This window comes from Bombus pascuorum, chromosome 1 (genome assembly GCF_905332965.1).
Source record: "Bombus pascuorum chromosome 1, iyBomPasc1.1, whole genome shotgun sequence".
Classification (NCBI taxonomy): Eukaryota; Metazoa; Arthropoda; class Insecta; order Hymenoptera; family Apidae; genus Bombus; species Bombus pascuorum.
The window spans coordinates 5,122,385-5,138,382 of record NC_083488.1 but is presented as its reverse complement, the minus strand read 5'-3'; the positions used below and the strand labels follow the sequence as shown (position 1 = coordinate 5,138,382).

The 15,998-nt window shown below is 36.9% G+C and overlaps 1 protein-coding gene across 3 annotated transcripts in view; it reads left to right on the top strand.

Annotated features, from left to right (window-relative positions):
- Nucleotides 1-15,998, top strand: part of LOC132910541 (chondroadherin-like protein) — a 169,644-nt gene that overhangs the window by 19,604 nt on the left and 134,042 nt on the right. Inside the window, exon 2 of one of the 3 annotated variants that reach the window (XM_060966421.1) lies at nucleotides 7,923-8,055. The exons of the other annotated variants lie outside the window; for them this stretch is intronic. The gene's annotated coding sequence lies outside the window, so the exon portion shown is untranslated. The remainder of the gene's footprint in view (nucleotides 1-7,922; nucleotides 8,056-15,998) is intronic. 3 annotated transcript variants of the gene reach the window in all.

The following is a 15,998-nucleotide window of genomic DNA, read 5'->3' as shown; positions in this document are numbered from 1 at the left end:
CGTGTCTCAACAATGAGAATACCGTAGTATCACTCATGAGATCTAACGTTATTCGAGCTTTCCTTCTGATGAGACTTAATTGCGCGTTCGACACCCACGGACAAGCAGAATTTGCATTCCTCGTTTCGATGGTTCCACCGACTATCGAGAAGCAACGGCGCTCGTGTCAGAGAGGAACGGAACTGTGCTACGAGAAAGAGGAGAGGAAGAGTTGAAGTGCAATGAAAACGCTTCAATTTGGTCACCAGATGTTTGGTCAACTGATGAATGAGTAAAGTTAACTTTCGCGTTGTGTACCAACGACGTTAACACGGCGCTGCACGACAGACGTTCGGTCAACAATAGCGGAGAGAGAAAGGTAAAGAGAAATAGAGAGAATACCCATCGACTCGACACTTGATTTTGCGAAGCGCTAGAAAAAACTCTGCGAGTTCATATTTTGACTGAGCTAACTACGCCAACAGTTGACCTCTTCCAAATGAGAAAGTAATTTACCCTTCCGTCTATCGTACATTTGCATGAAATTATCTATCGAACCAGTTGTACAACGTTATACACGTGCGCGTAACAATTACCGAGGTTGACGGAGTAGCTTCTACGAGACGGAAGTTTTTACACCAGTATTATTACCTTCTATTAACGACGATGACAAATACATTTCTCGGTACTCTTTACGTTACTCTAAGACTTTTAACGAAAGTTTGATCGATGTTCCGTCAATTTGAGCGAGAAATATATCAAAGTGAAACACCGACGGAACGTTGTTCAAAAGGAGAACCCAAAGCTCGCAGATTAGAAAGAATTGCAGAGAGTTCTAGGGTCTCTTGAATTAAAATAGATTGTCCCGAGTTTTTTTAGATAAAAGAAATTGTAGAAAATTTGTTACGATGGGGAAAGTAACCTGGAATTTCGAGAAAAGAAAGACCGTTCTTTGCGATCCCCACTTCCGATAAGGTGATGGAGGAGAAGAGGAAATGTTTACAGCAAGAGAAGCCTCGACTATATAATTTTGCATCCTGAAATGATTAAATGACAGCGGAAAAATTACGCTTAATTGGCGGTATACGTTGGTAATCGTACGAAAAACGCATAAAACTATCGTTTGGACGAGGCGACGTTAATTTGAGAAAATGAAACCGAGATAAGATTTTAGTTATTGCGGCCGCGGTGGCGTGATGTGTGTCGCGTGCTTCACATTTGATCCTTCACGCAACGTTTGCATTTGTCTGCTTTTTGCCCTGCTCGATGCGAGTCGCTTAAAGTGTTTCCACGAAACGCGATATTTTCCTACGAAAAGCACCAAGACCCGCGTTACAGTGCAAAAGATCTGTTCGTTCGCCGCGCTATTTCTGTCTCTCTGTTAATTTCACAGCGAAATTCGTTTATTTTCCGGAGTGCTGCGCTCTCACTTGATAGCAGAACGTTTTTCATTTTTTAATAGCTCGCAAGGCTTTATATGAAAAAGACACTTCACTGCTGCTAATTCCATCTGTTTTTTTCATTCGTTCATCATTTCACGATTCGTTTTAAGTTTGAGATAGCATTGAATAAAAAACCCGAGCGATTATTTTCTTTATGCGAAAATTTCCAGAGTGGTTATACGCTATCGATTCGTATTCTATTTTTTAACGTCGCCACGCGGGATGACGAAATTCCATTATACTTTTACAAAATGTAACAGCTTACTATAAAATGTAAATCGTGCTTCGTGAACTGCTATGAAAATGGATAGATTCGTTCTGCCGCGACTCTGCTAATGTATAAGCTAATTACGTACGAGAACTCGTTGTTATTACTGGAAATTAACGGTTCTAGGAATATAAAGTATATTTTTTCAACCGAGGACAGAGGAGGGATCTAAATGAAATTAACAAATGCCGCGAAAAGAACGATAATTAAATTCATATTAAAATCCATCAACCTGCCTTAATCGGCCTGATTCAAGACAATTCCATTCGGCGCTTCGATGTTTTGATTTACCAATTAAACTAGCTACGATTTATTGGAGCAGTCAAACGTTCGATCCATGGGATACAACGCAATTATCTAGATTAGTACCGAGTTGCACGATCTGATGTGCAATTAATAACGATGTATCCCACTTCTGACCTTCCAGAATTGGATGGGATCGATACCATACGGCGAGACAACTCCGTGCTGGTTTATGTCCTTTCTAGATACCGCACTTACGCTAAACTCGACAGAACCAGGCCAATCGAATCAACCCGATCCCAAATTATATTACATCAATTACCAAAAATCCTTATCGCGAACTTTACTCCCGTCTCATTACTAAAACGATACGAAGAAAAACGCGATAAGTACGTTTTTGCTCGTTCTCTTGATTTTGATTCAATAACATGTTAGATTCAAAACATAGTTGGTAAGTTAACAATACGTTACGATAATGAAGGGTATAATTAATAGGCGAGCAATATTTAAAAAATTCTGGAGGGAATGGAAAACGCATGTTCAGCTGCGATATTAAATATTAAAATAATTTTAATATTATGAAATTAATCGAGAACGCGGTGAATCTTAAAATAGCTTGTGTGTACAAGATAGAAAACGTGATTTATCATATTCTTTCTCTATAGCCTTCATATATCATGTACACTGTCATTTATCAAACGATGCCGATTGTATGCAAATAGGAAGATGATTCTCGCTTTACTGTGTTCTGATGTATATTGTTTGGCCATGAAAGATTTTCCAAAGAAGCTCTCGGAAGACGAAAAATATAGCCGAAGCAGAAATACTTTTCCGTTATATTTTACCGGCACATCTTCGCTACGAACGCTATGGTGGCGATCGATGAATAGTAATTCTTCAATGCTTGAAATGCACTGCGGAACAGGGAAACAGGAGCCGATAGTTCGCTCACTTTTTACCAAGATACGCGTCGATACTTCATATGGTTTTACCGTATCCCTGCTGGCCGATATGTACGGTCCTATTCATTTCGCCAATCATAAAAGACTGCATTCGTATCCTGGGGTTATTTTACTCCATCGAACTTGCAGCAACGTGGGCGAGTGGAAAGGAATAAACGTAGAGAGCTATATATAAAAAATAAAAAGCGATTGCCACCGAAACAGTCGTAAAACGTAGATTCAACTGATCCCTTAAATTACCACGTTTCTATTCGATAACTGTAAAGGGGCCACCAAAAGGCTGAAACTGAAACGTTGATACGACGAATGTTCGAAGCACAGGGCGCAGTGCAATCCCGCTTTAATATTTATAGCCTATAATTCCAACGCGGGGAGCAAAGAAATTGCCGAAGGCTGTGTTCAGAAACTGAACTATTTTACATTTAATCGAATCTTTTTCTGCCACTCGAAACCACCCCCATCGTCGTTTCGTCGATAATACGACGAAACTCTCGTTCAAATTTACGCCATCGAAAAATTTCCTTACTTCTCTTTATTTCTACCCTATACTTTCGTTTATTCGCCTTTAATTATCATATTCATAGGCTGTTAATAGAAAAATCTGCACATATATATCTATAACGTTTAATATTTATATACGTATATTGAAAGGTATTTTCACTAAACTTACTTTTAGAAAACGACAATCTTCTTCCGCTTCTTTAATTTAAGTTTGTTAAAGGAAAATCTCGTTTTCAGTTCGGGATCCACTGTTTGTATCCCAACAAAACTGTGTTCGATTAAAGCGGCATCAGATAACCGCGAGTCTACTCTATGTTTTGTTCCCTTTTTAATCACGAACGGAACATTAGCCTTTTACTATTATATAGCCGAATGATATATCGCGAATATACAATTTTCCAAGGTACAAAGGAGCAACATAATTCCCGATAGCCTCTCTACGAGGCTAATTGATGCTTCGTCTCACGTGAACAAACGTGTACCTGTATCCATGGGGGTAAAGGACCGATAAAGCAAGCGGCCGCATTGAAATTTTTCGCGCGATCGACTCGCGACATAAATATGCCCGGGCGCATTTACATTTTTATCGAATCTCGGCTCTACGTACACGTGAAATAAAGCTATCGTATAACGGGCGGGCCACGACGAAACGATAATGCCGTGGGACGTGTACAGCTGTATACGTGGTGAGGCTGGGCTTGAAATTGAGACTAAGTGGCTGTATTTCGTAAAACACGTACTCCGATACCGTCGTTACACCGTGCATACTCGTGAACGTTAACATTTTTTTTTTTTTTTTTTTTAGAGATAACCCGTTACGCTTGTAATCGTTTAATATTTCGGTGGTTCTAGATATATAGGAGAGATATAATAACGTTTTACTCGAATATAGCGGTTAAATTAACGTAGTAGAAGTTTGGAGAAATTATGTAGAAATTTTGCTAATTAGGAAAATATTCTCATGTTTTACTTCCCTTGCCTTATGTATTGTCGCGTTATGCAGATTTACCATTATCCACTGTATTATTCCGCTACATTTTTTATAAATATACGTCATACGTTTGTTTGAAAGTATTTATTGGAGCGAGAGAAAATAAATCTACATATGAACCGTTCAGTAGCTACACTGATCAACTTCATAAGTTGAAAGGTATAACTCGAAAAGTACAGAAGACTGGTGATGCTACAGGCGTTGTCCATTTGTACATTTATCTTAGGATTTTCCATCGTTTATGATCTATGACAATATATTTATAAGAATCTTTGAGAAATAAATATTAATCGTAAACTTATGTAATGAAATGAATAAAAAATGGAGTTGATCAGTTTAGCTTCTAAAAGGTTCATATATATGAAAAGTATGTTTGGTTCACTCACATTTTGTAGAATATAACCTCGTTGTGACTGCATCCATTCTGCAATATCCTGTAATAAATACAAAAGTAGTTTATTAAATATAAACCAAATGATAGTTAAATATAAACAAGAATGCAATTCTCCTGCGATCCAGCAAACAGTTGAAAAGAATTACATTTTATACAATGCTTTTGTAGAATTACAATTGCCAGAAAAGTAGGATCAAGTCTATTGTTATGGATCAGGGAGAAATCAAAATTCCCGGGGGCGGTTGTTGGATTTCCAAGCAGCAGCAGCGTAACAGTGCTAAAAGACCAATAGATTTAAAAGAGGCCATCTGCTTCTAGGACGACGAAATAACGACCCAGTAGAAATGAGGATCTTTAGGTGCAAGGCTATCCACGACAGTAACTCTATTACATTGACCAGACACATTTTCTGTGAAATTTTGTCGCCACTTAACGAACTAAGAAAGAATATTAGCCATTTTTTAAAGCGAAATTTCGAAAACGATCGATCTTCCATAAAATTCGATAAGAAACATGGAAGGTTTGTAAAACGCAATTGAACGCGTATAATTTGACAACTGCATACGAGCATTGTTTGATTTTACTCAATTAGAACGTTTTTGAACGTTCCTGTAGCATTAATAAAGTTTTTAGTTGTTAACGAACTATTACATAAAACCGAGTATACGTATGAATCATGAAGAAAAATAAGCCCATCAAACAGTAATCTCGATATGATAATATTTCTCGGAGAAAATTGGTCACGGGCTCGTTTAATAGCCACATAAATTATTTCTTTTCTACTCACAAAATGGCCGCCGATAACGTCGACTTTATAAATTTTCTTTTATGTATCTTTGATCGAAACTTCAGAAGTTCTGAACGTCATTTCTTCCCATCTGCGCGCCTGTAAACTTCCTTATATACAACGGCGTTTGTTCGACGTAAGAGTTTAAACACCTAATTTCATTATCGAACAATTTTTCACGTTGAAATATTCACACGCATATATGGTACGTTGGGATCAAAGATAACAAACTCAATATTTCAAAATGCAGTGACTCGTAAAGGCATTTGAGCGATTATCATAGAAAACGTATTATTGAAACATTTTCAAATTTTATTGGTACTGTAATGAAATATGTCTGTCGTGATCATATCGATAAAATTTATAATCATTTCGAAAATACAATATATATAGAAGCTACAAGATAAATGATTTCGTAATATATTTACGATAGCACCTTCTACGAGCAACCGTATTTATCATAGGCTATTAATGATGAAAAATTATATTTGAAATGTACGCACGCATCCACATTTATCTTTGTAATAAAATTACTAACTGTCATTCTGGCGAATACACCAAACCAATCAAATGTTTCATTTGTCAAAATTGTAATTCGTCAAAACGTATAACCACAAACCACGGGATAGCATAGAATGATTGATAAAAATCTGGTTACCTTATGAATTGGACGAGAAGTACACGATATTTGTTAACGATAATTTCATCAAACAATCATCCGAACATGCGTAAATTATTCGTACTCGTAAACTATGCACGACGCACTTATTACACCTTGCACGATGCACTTACTACACCTTACACGACTAGTTCGTTTAGCAATATCTTTCCCATGATTCTCTTGGCATGTCGGTCGATATCAGCGCCACTTGTTCGCAAAAATCGATATTGGAACGAGTACGCGATCAGTCATATGACATACCGCATCGTTCTTGTTGCGCAGTTTCCATCTCGATAGATTTGTGTTTATCAGTCGTAATTTGTATCGCGTCTTGCTACGGTTTGAACGAGACAAACGATTTAACGAGTAAGTGATAACACGTGTATACCGCTCGAAATGCCAAACAACGACGACATCAGGAATGGAGTGGGCTGAATTCATCCTACTTTCATATATGCCACTTACGTGAGTCAAGTTTTAAAAAATAGATAAGTTTTCTAGCTTCTCACACATATAAATTAATGTATTTATTCGAATACAATGCAATCGGCATAGAGCGATTCAGAACGCGAGCATTTGTGGAAATGTTAGGTTAAAAACAAACAACCAATATGCGTCTAATGTGTAGTGTAAACGACAGAGATTATGAATTCTGTTCACTTTTCAAACACTATTCGTTCTTTGAATGTAAAAACAAAACAATACGAAGAAAAGAATCATAACAAACGCTGGGTTATTCATAAAATTCTTCAGTGACAACCATCATAGTTTGAAATGTTTATCTCTCCAAAAATGTCTGTTACTATATGTTTTGAAACGTGCTTGAATACGTGAAACGTACAAACATTGATTTGTTGCTAGTTTTACGACTGCGTCGTTATATTGTTTTCGTCTAAATACCTACGTATGAATGTAAATAAACACACGCCTTCTGCGCACCGGAACGTTCGGAAAATGTAAGATACTTACAAAATTGCGTTCGGAGAAAGATGCTTTAAAAAGGAACGGAGCGTACGAAGAATGAAACACTGAAGGAAATCACGTTGGGAAGAAAGCGAATATGAGAAAATGGTACCGAAAAGACTAACGTATTGATTCGTTTGCAATATTTTTCCCATGATTCCCTTGGCGCGTCGACCGATATGAGCGCCACTTGTTCGCAAAGATTGATATTCAAACGCGTGAGTACGTAATCCGTCATACTGTGGAAACTTCGTTCTCGATATATGTAAATGTGAAACAAGTTCAACATTCTCTAATTCTACAGTAATTATTGTAAATATCATGGTAGGTAGCACGTAACGTAATAGAACTATTTTTATGAAGATCGAATTAAATTATAATTAGTTACCTTGAAAAATTGATCACAAGGATTGCATGTCGTGAATCAGCGATTAATCCTAACTGTTATGGCGTCGATATATCAGGAGTGCCATAAAATTTCAAATATTTATACGTGTATACTACAACGGGTTACTACGTATACTTGTTTGTTACCACTTCTTGTAAATTGCTTTTCTGACTTTAACTTTATCAAAATCGATAGTTTCATACACGAGGATGAATATTGGTAGATTAAAAAAAATATAACCTTTTTTTATGTAATTTCAAAAACATCCATCTTCCAGTATACAGTATCCTACGTACATGTATCATGAACGCTATTTCTTATTTATAATCTTCCATATGTTTAGGTGTTTCATTGACTCGATGAGAAGTAAACTGGTTCCGCGACAAATCGTCTAGGCAGTGCTTTCCTGGGCACATCTCATATTCTCATGCGACACATCATACGCAAAGTTACTTTAAACATCATTGTCTTCATCAGTAAGTACCATCATGCATTCCATACTTCCTTTCAACAAACTATTTTCAATATTTATTGCTGTAACGGAAATGTACGAATTATAATCCTCGCGTGTATCATGTAACGGAAACGCTGAAATTATCAGTTGACAAAAATTAAATGAGAAAATCGGTTTAAAATTTGCATATATCGTTCAATTAATACGAGCGTAACATGATTTGCTTTAAATTAACGGTGTTACACTAGCGTTACCTGATCGAATTGGCAATTTATCAAACACATTGCAAAGTTGCAACGGAATATTATAGAGAATTTATAATAATGAGATAAATATTAACATTATGATGCTACATAAGTAGGAAAATATAGCTTATTTCATATTGTGTTCTTGAATATTTAACGTTTAATAACACGAACATGGAATAAGCCTGAGGAACATCAGATATGTTAAAATACACGTTTGTATAATAAAGCATGCTCCAAAAATAAGTACATAGACACATAATATTACAGTATAGAATATTATAGAGTATTATACGATATTAAAAAACTTTGCTCGAAGGAAACTACAGTAATCAATTAACTAATCAGTAATCAGCACTATGAATTTTTGTTCCTTTTACAACTGTTAAGTAGATTCTTCAATCTACTAATTACAACTTCTTTCGCACCAGACCCTAAGGCCAAATAATTTTAGTAATGTACACATGTATCAATGAAATTAGTTGTTCGCATATTAATACTCTTATTATTATTCACATCGTTATTATTCGCACAATAATTTCGTTGAATAATCACGCCCTTGTTTCATGAGGTAGGAAACTGATTGTGCTAGATCGAACATGAAACTAGATGAAAATTTGTTTCAGGTGACAATTATATATATACATAACCAATACTTAACATTTTTCTATCGGTTACATAGTGGCAAATGCATTCAATGCAAATAACGGGGTTTAACAATTTCATTTCAAAACTACAGATTTTGTGCTAATAATAAAAACAGCATATCTCATAATGATCTTCTATAATGAAATGTCCGTCACGTTTATGCAGTTTAACATTTACAATATCGATTCGATATGAAAACTAAGAAGATTCTAAGCTCAGAAGACTAGGGATAAAATACTCCAAAACACGACTATCGCAGACCATCTCGGGGTCATTATTTCAAGTTGCTTGCTCCGTATGATGAACAGACTATCGGTTTATCGATCGACCCATGCATTATTGTTTAATAATTTCTGGCCCTTTCCGTGATCAAAAATAATATTTCACAGTTAAAATAGCAGACAGACATCGAAGTTTCAGATTCGTATACATATTTACGTCTCGGACATTTATTTTTCATAGCTGTGCCATTACGATTCCGAAAAAATCTCATTTGATCAAAAATTGTACGAAGCTGATGCTATTTGTTAGTTTTCCAATTACTAGAATTTACTTTTCGCGAGGACAGGGTTCGAAAGTTATAAATTCGTTCACTGAGTATTTTACACCGGCTAGAATTATTTTATTTCCCGGTTTCGTGAGCAGAGTTAATCATTAATCAGTGATCAGTGAACACGGAACCGGTGATTAGACGGTCTGAATGGACGATTACGTTTGAGAACGGGACTAGGAACCGATAAAATTTCTCGTGCCTGCAACGAGCGCAATTATCTTCGGACGTCCTGCAATCGAAATATCGATTTACGCTTTTAAGTAAAAGCCGTGAGTCACGCTGTTGGTGTCTTTCTCGCCGAGACTCTTGACGTCAAGCACACTCGCTCGTCGAGCGGCTATGAAACAGCAATGGATGTCTTGTGCATGTAAGTGGCCGCATCTCGCAAGATAGAAAAATGTGCAAAAAGAGAGGAGTTATAAGCCGCAGGGAACCAGGTAAAACGAAATTGCGCCGTTTTATTCTTACCACAGTTGCGGCTCTGTGTTGGAGAGTTGCAGATAAACCTCACCCACCACACGTGACGTCCAAATATCGCGAAATGTCATTTTCATTTAATCCGGGCAAGCTTCCAGGAAATACATCTCCGGATTGAATAACGAAGGAACACGTTCCTTTCAATCTCAAATTGGTTCGATCGTATTGTCGGGAAATTTTCTACACACTTGTAGATACACGTTGTATATGTATATTATCTTTTCCTTGTGCAATATTATTATTATTATTATTATTATTATTATTATTATTATTATTATTATTATTATTATTATCATCATCATTTTACAACTTTTATTCCAGTATATTAATTTTATAAATCAGCTTCTTCTTTCTTTGTTCGTAACGAATCGATATACATACTTGACTCCTCAGCAACTTCCACGTTCATCACTTTTTCATTCTTGCCTATTCTTTCCACCGACACAGTTCAGAACTGGATTAGTAAGCTTTGTGGCGTACGTTTCAAGCCCTCCTCTTCCTCCTGATCATAGACATACGGTAAAATCGATATCGTGCTTTGTCTTCTTCAACCCCATTCGATGGTAACGTGTTAACATTCGGTCGGGCTATACCCGAGCATTGACGTAACCGTTACGATATGTCGATACCCCGTCAGCTACTCGGCAAACCGTATTCTTATCTCCTAGTTCGATCCTATCGCCTCGAATTCCCTTCGAATCCGAAGGCCAATCCTGTCGATTACCTCTGCACGATTATTCCTCGTCGTGTTCTCCTCTAACGATCGTATTTATGGCATTCTCGGGATCGGCGTACTCTACCACGAAACACAATATTTCCTGGAGACAATCGCGTGTGTACGACTACCGGTAGTTTATTCACGAGCAGGGTTTTCAGCGTATATATGCAAGTAAGCAGGTATGCACGGGTTGGGAAACACCAAGAAAAGCAATACACGCGACCAGAATAACTTCGCACCTCGACCGCTGTGCCGAAAACTGGACCAACAGGGTCTAGAAAACCACTGTTACTCCAACTTTTCTATTTAGGCAAACTGATTTATGGGTCAATTATCGACCCTCCACCGAGAGCAGATAACTTAACTCCATCTTCCTTAGAGAGTTCCCCTTCCTTTTCCCACAGGTTCTTTTCTCCTTTTTACGATATTAGTTTTTATATATTTTGCGGACGAGTGCCACTCGAATTTAATTCTCTGAGTGATCGTATCGTTAATGGATGATATGTGTAGTTTATTGATGTTTAAGTAGGTACTTTTTGCTTCGTGACCATACTCTCAACGACGTTTTGATGGTATAGTGGAAGGGTTCTTGATAACACGTTACGACATAGTTATTTCATAGCTGTATTACTGACCGCGTATCTCGTTTTTCTGGTCACGAATTTCCTTAACCGAGTGAAAAAAAATATCAGAGATTCGGTGACAAAGAGATGGTAACGATTTTTCATGGCAAAGCCATGTTTTACAAATCGCCGTAAGGAAACGTGTTCTGCGTTCAATTATCTTGAAATATCCAAATACGCGTCGAGGAAAATGTACTAGTTCGTGTTCGTATTTTCGCAAGAAACGCATTTACTCAGCTTTAATGCTTAATCATTTTCCATTCATCTATTTTTCTCTTCTTTCCATCCACAGTCTCGATACGATTATTTTAACGAGCGTTCGCGAGACCGACGATTCTTGTAAAAAGGTTTCAACGATTATTGTCGAGGAACAAAGACAAGTCTATTAAACGTCTACATTTTATTTCACCGGTCTTTATTTTTAACGTTTCCCGTTACGAATAATAGACGGATTTGCGTGATGTTTCAATAAAGTTATGAAAATTTGGAAAACACCGTCAATATTTAAGATTCGTTTAAAGCGTTTCGCTATTAAAAATATATTAAACTGTAGCACGGATTTAAATTAAGAATTCTAGAAAACCTCAAACAGTTATCGTAGCACGATTTTATGGAAACCCATCTTTTCTTTCGTATACGTCGGAAAATGTATTCGAACGTATCGCAAAGCTGGAATTCGTTATCATTCGAATAACGATAATCAGAAGCTGGTGTCGCGAGAACGAATAAAAAGAGGGGAAAGGGAACGGAAATATTTTCCTTTTGCATGCTAAATTTTGACATAAAATGCAAATTTCTTGGATCTCTGTGCGCGCGGTAGACACTCGACGTTCGAATCACGTGTGAATATTTCCGAGGTATAAGGCTGTCTCGTCCTTCTCTCTTCCAGTGAATCTAGGCCAGGTCTAGATCGACGAATCTCTCTCGTATAAATACACCTGTCCGTGTTTTCGTTATTAATACCCCGATCTCTGTACGAAATTCGGTTTTGCACGCGTCGTATGACTAATTTAAATGTTCAAGTATCCTCGTCTACGGTTCGCGGTAACATATTTAATTTCCAACGCGAGTGCATAAAGTTCTACTCAGCGTGGTAAATGAAATAAGAGGAAAATATTTGTGTGGACGGAGATGAAAATTTCGAGAGGAAATTTCGTCTCACGTGTCGATAAATGTTTTCGATTTAAAAGCTAAATGTTACCAAACGAAAGCCACGCTTTTTGAAACGAATAAAGATCCCGCTTCGAGCTCGGTACGTTTAAACGCGTACCGATTGACTTCGTGTTTGTAATTGTAAGTGTAATTTTATCTGGTTTCCGTGTACCGGTCGGCAGAGCCTTATTTTCACGCATCCACGTCACGCTATTCTCTATTCCCATCTTGAGAATGACTATTTCCAACTACTAGCTCCATTGTATGGCCACGTTCGGTCGAACTTTCACCGTAAACTCATCTTTTTCGAAATCTAAAGTTTCGAACTTTCAATGAAACTGTTGGCGCTGACGTATCCACCAACGTGTTCTGTGTTTTAAAAGCTCAGCCTGTGAACTTGCTCGCAATTCTCTCCGTCCTCGGATTCGTCCTACGAATTTATCCTATAACTCGAGAAAAGTTGGTTAAAATTTCGTTTTTAGCAGAGAGGCGGATTCCAGCTCGAAGTCGATAATACCCGAGATAATACATAGCTTTCTTTGGACGAAAAGAAAGTTATAAAATCGGGAATATTTCTTCGTACGATACTTTTCACACGACTGTAAGTTCTAATTTTGCTCGCGTCGTCATTTAGAAAACTAGCAACGTCTTCGAATATTTATTTCTTTATTTTAATTTTCCCTCAAACGTAATATCAATGAGAGCAAAATTATGTAAGTAGCTTTCGTTTGAAGCGTCACGTATAGAACGCGCCACGGCGATAGAATTCCATCGAACAGACTGTAAACTGCATTGGCATATGTTCCGTAAGAGAAATACGCGGTCTTTTACCCGATGCGTTTACCAACGAAACAAGATTTCTTTTTCAAGTAGATTCCTTCATCCGACTTTCATCGGCAAAACTTTCATCATCTCGCTGCGTGCATGCAGTCTGCCAGTGAATCAATCGAATACGTCAGATACAAGAAAATATTACCAACTCTCCGACTGATTAAATGTTGTTCACCCAATACGAAGTATCTCGCGCGTTCAAGGTGGGATACATTGATGGAACGGTTGAAAATTGAAGCAAATGTCATAAGCCAAAATGAAATTGCTTTCTATGTTCTATATATATGTTCTATATATATATATCTGTATGTGTTATTTGTATAGATCCGTTACATGCCCTGTGTTGTTGCAACATTGTCGAAAGACTGAAGGCGCTATAGAAAAATACTATGGAATATGGATGAGATATATCTCGAGGCACTTTCCAATATTATCACGAATTTGAAAATACCTGAGGGAGTTGAAACATCGTAGAAATGCTGTTAAACGGTGCAACCTATTCGAGATTCGAAAATATCGTGCGACAATTTATTGCGAAAAGTATGAAAATTCTTTGAAACGTTTCATCACATTATTGCAGTTTTAATTTATACTTTGTAACAATTTGCTAGTTGCACATTATGTTGAACATTATGGGTCCCTAGCGACATTGTTGCAAAAATTGCGCGATGCGCGTGTTCGCTTCATGCCATGCTCTCAACATTGTTTCGTCTTATAATGATGACCCAGGAGACACTTAACCACCTTCGCAACATTATAATGCAATATTGAGAAAAGTAGTCTACGTACTGTTTCGCGACATCGTTTCCTTGCTCAAACACATAAAAATCTTTAACAACCTAGAGATACTTTTCGCAACATGACTGTAAATATAAACAGATAAGTTAAAAGCTTTATTAAAATTAAATATTTCAACTGAAAGCCCGTTTCTACCTCGTTGATAGGAAGAGAGATCGTAGGGACCCTGGGATTTTTCTCAAAAACAAAATTTCCTGCGGCTAACGAATTAAAAAGATTTTGCTAGTGTCGTTCGGTTAAAGTTCCCTTTCGTTCGAACAACGAATAGTCGCCGGTTCGTGTTTGCATCGCAATGTAACGAAATGAATATCCGCAGGAGCGACATTGCAAAAATTAAATAACTTTTAATGATATCTACGCGTTTTTTTTCCCATTGAATTGCAAAATTACATTCGTGCCGTTACTCGGTTAGCTACTGAGCCGCTTTGAATGCATAAAAGTCCAGGAGACAGAAAGCTTAAATAGAAGAAGCCCTTCGTAATGCAATAAACGTGTTTAAAACTAATTTAAGTTACACAGAAACGAACTTCCTTTTTGCACCTTAATACTTATAAGCTCTTTGACTTGTCCCTCTTTACTGTCTCTTCTTTGTCTTTGTATAATTAATTCATCCGCTGTTTATACGCTTTAAAATCGTTACTCCCACGTACATATATATACATACATACGATATACATGGAGTGGTTCATCAAAGTGTTTAAACAGTTATAAATATATCTATGAATGTACTATGTACGTTATACAGAACACATTGAAATTTCATTAACACTGCAATGACACCTGATTAGCATGATTATATTAGTTAAAATTTCAAACCAATCTGAAAATGTGTATAGAAGTTGTAAGATAGTAATTGCAAGCGTACATTTCGTATTATCAACATATTTAAAGAGTTAATATTTGAACTATCTTTAGCGCATATGTTGAAGATCATTATTCTCACGTTGTATACTAAATAGATTATACGTTTGCAGTAAATATCTCGTAATTTCCATATACATTGCCAGATTCCTTTCAGATATTACCGGTATAACCAGGATGGTCGTGTATCGCTGTGCTGCTAATGAAACTTCAAAACATTTTCCATAACACGCGTAATATATTTACAAATATTTTTTGCGGCAAACTCTTACAAGTTCTTTTAGATTTTATTCAAAGTAAAGATTTGATTAATGCAATACAATTATTTCGTCGGATGTTTGCGTTCAACGTCGACGTCGACGAGATACGATAATTTCATTAAGACGCGAATTCAGTACGGTTCGAAAGAGGAGTCTCGTTTATAAACGAAAAAGGAAGAGAGAAACGAGCGTAAGAGAACGTGCTGGGAACAAACGAGGAAATTGAAAACATTCTCGAAGACAAGTCTTTTAGAAATTCCCATTTTATTCGTCGGTAGTTCTCCTCCCCCCCTCCCTCCTCACCATTTCTTGCAGTCCCATCTTACCTCTTTAACTTCTCGTCTATCTATTTACCTGTATTCTTTAGTCTCAGGAAGGAAAAGATGCTCGTTCGTCGGTTTACCTGAAACTGAAACAAGCTGCGCCTGACAGAGCTCCGTTTGCGCTATGTAGACCATTCTTCTTTATATTTACATTTACATTACATTATTATTCCATGGTACTTCTATCTTGTTTTTTTTTTGCCTCTGTCCACTCCCCTTCGTTAATCATTCGTGTAAAGTAATTTGGAAAAATACATGTTCGGACAAAGCTAAGTTTACTTGTTTCTCCTTTGCTAAAAATCGACAAGAAAACTTCACGAAGATTTGCTAAATATTACTTTTGCTATTCTGCCTACCTTCTTTTTCTTTCTTTTTTCTTTTTGAGAATCGCGAACAATGCGTCATTGGATATATTTTCCATATCAATGTTGCCATCTTTGCTGCTCGAAGATCGTTAAATTGTTAGATCCGATCAT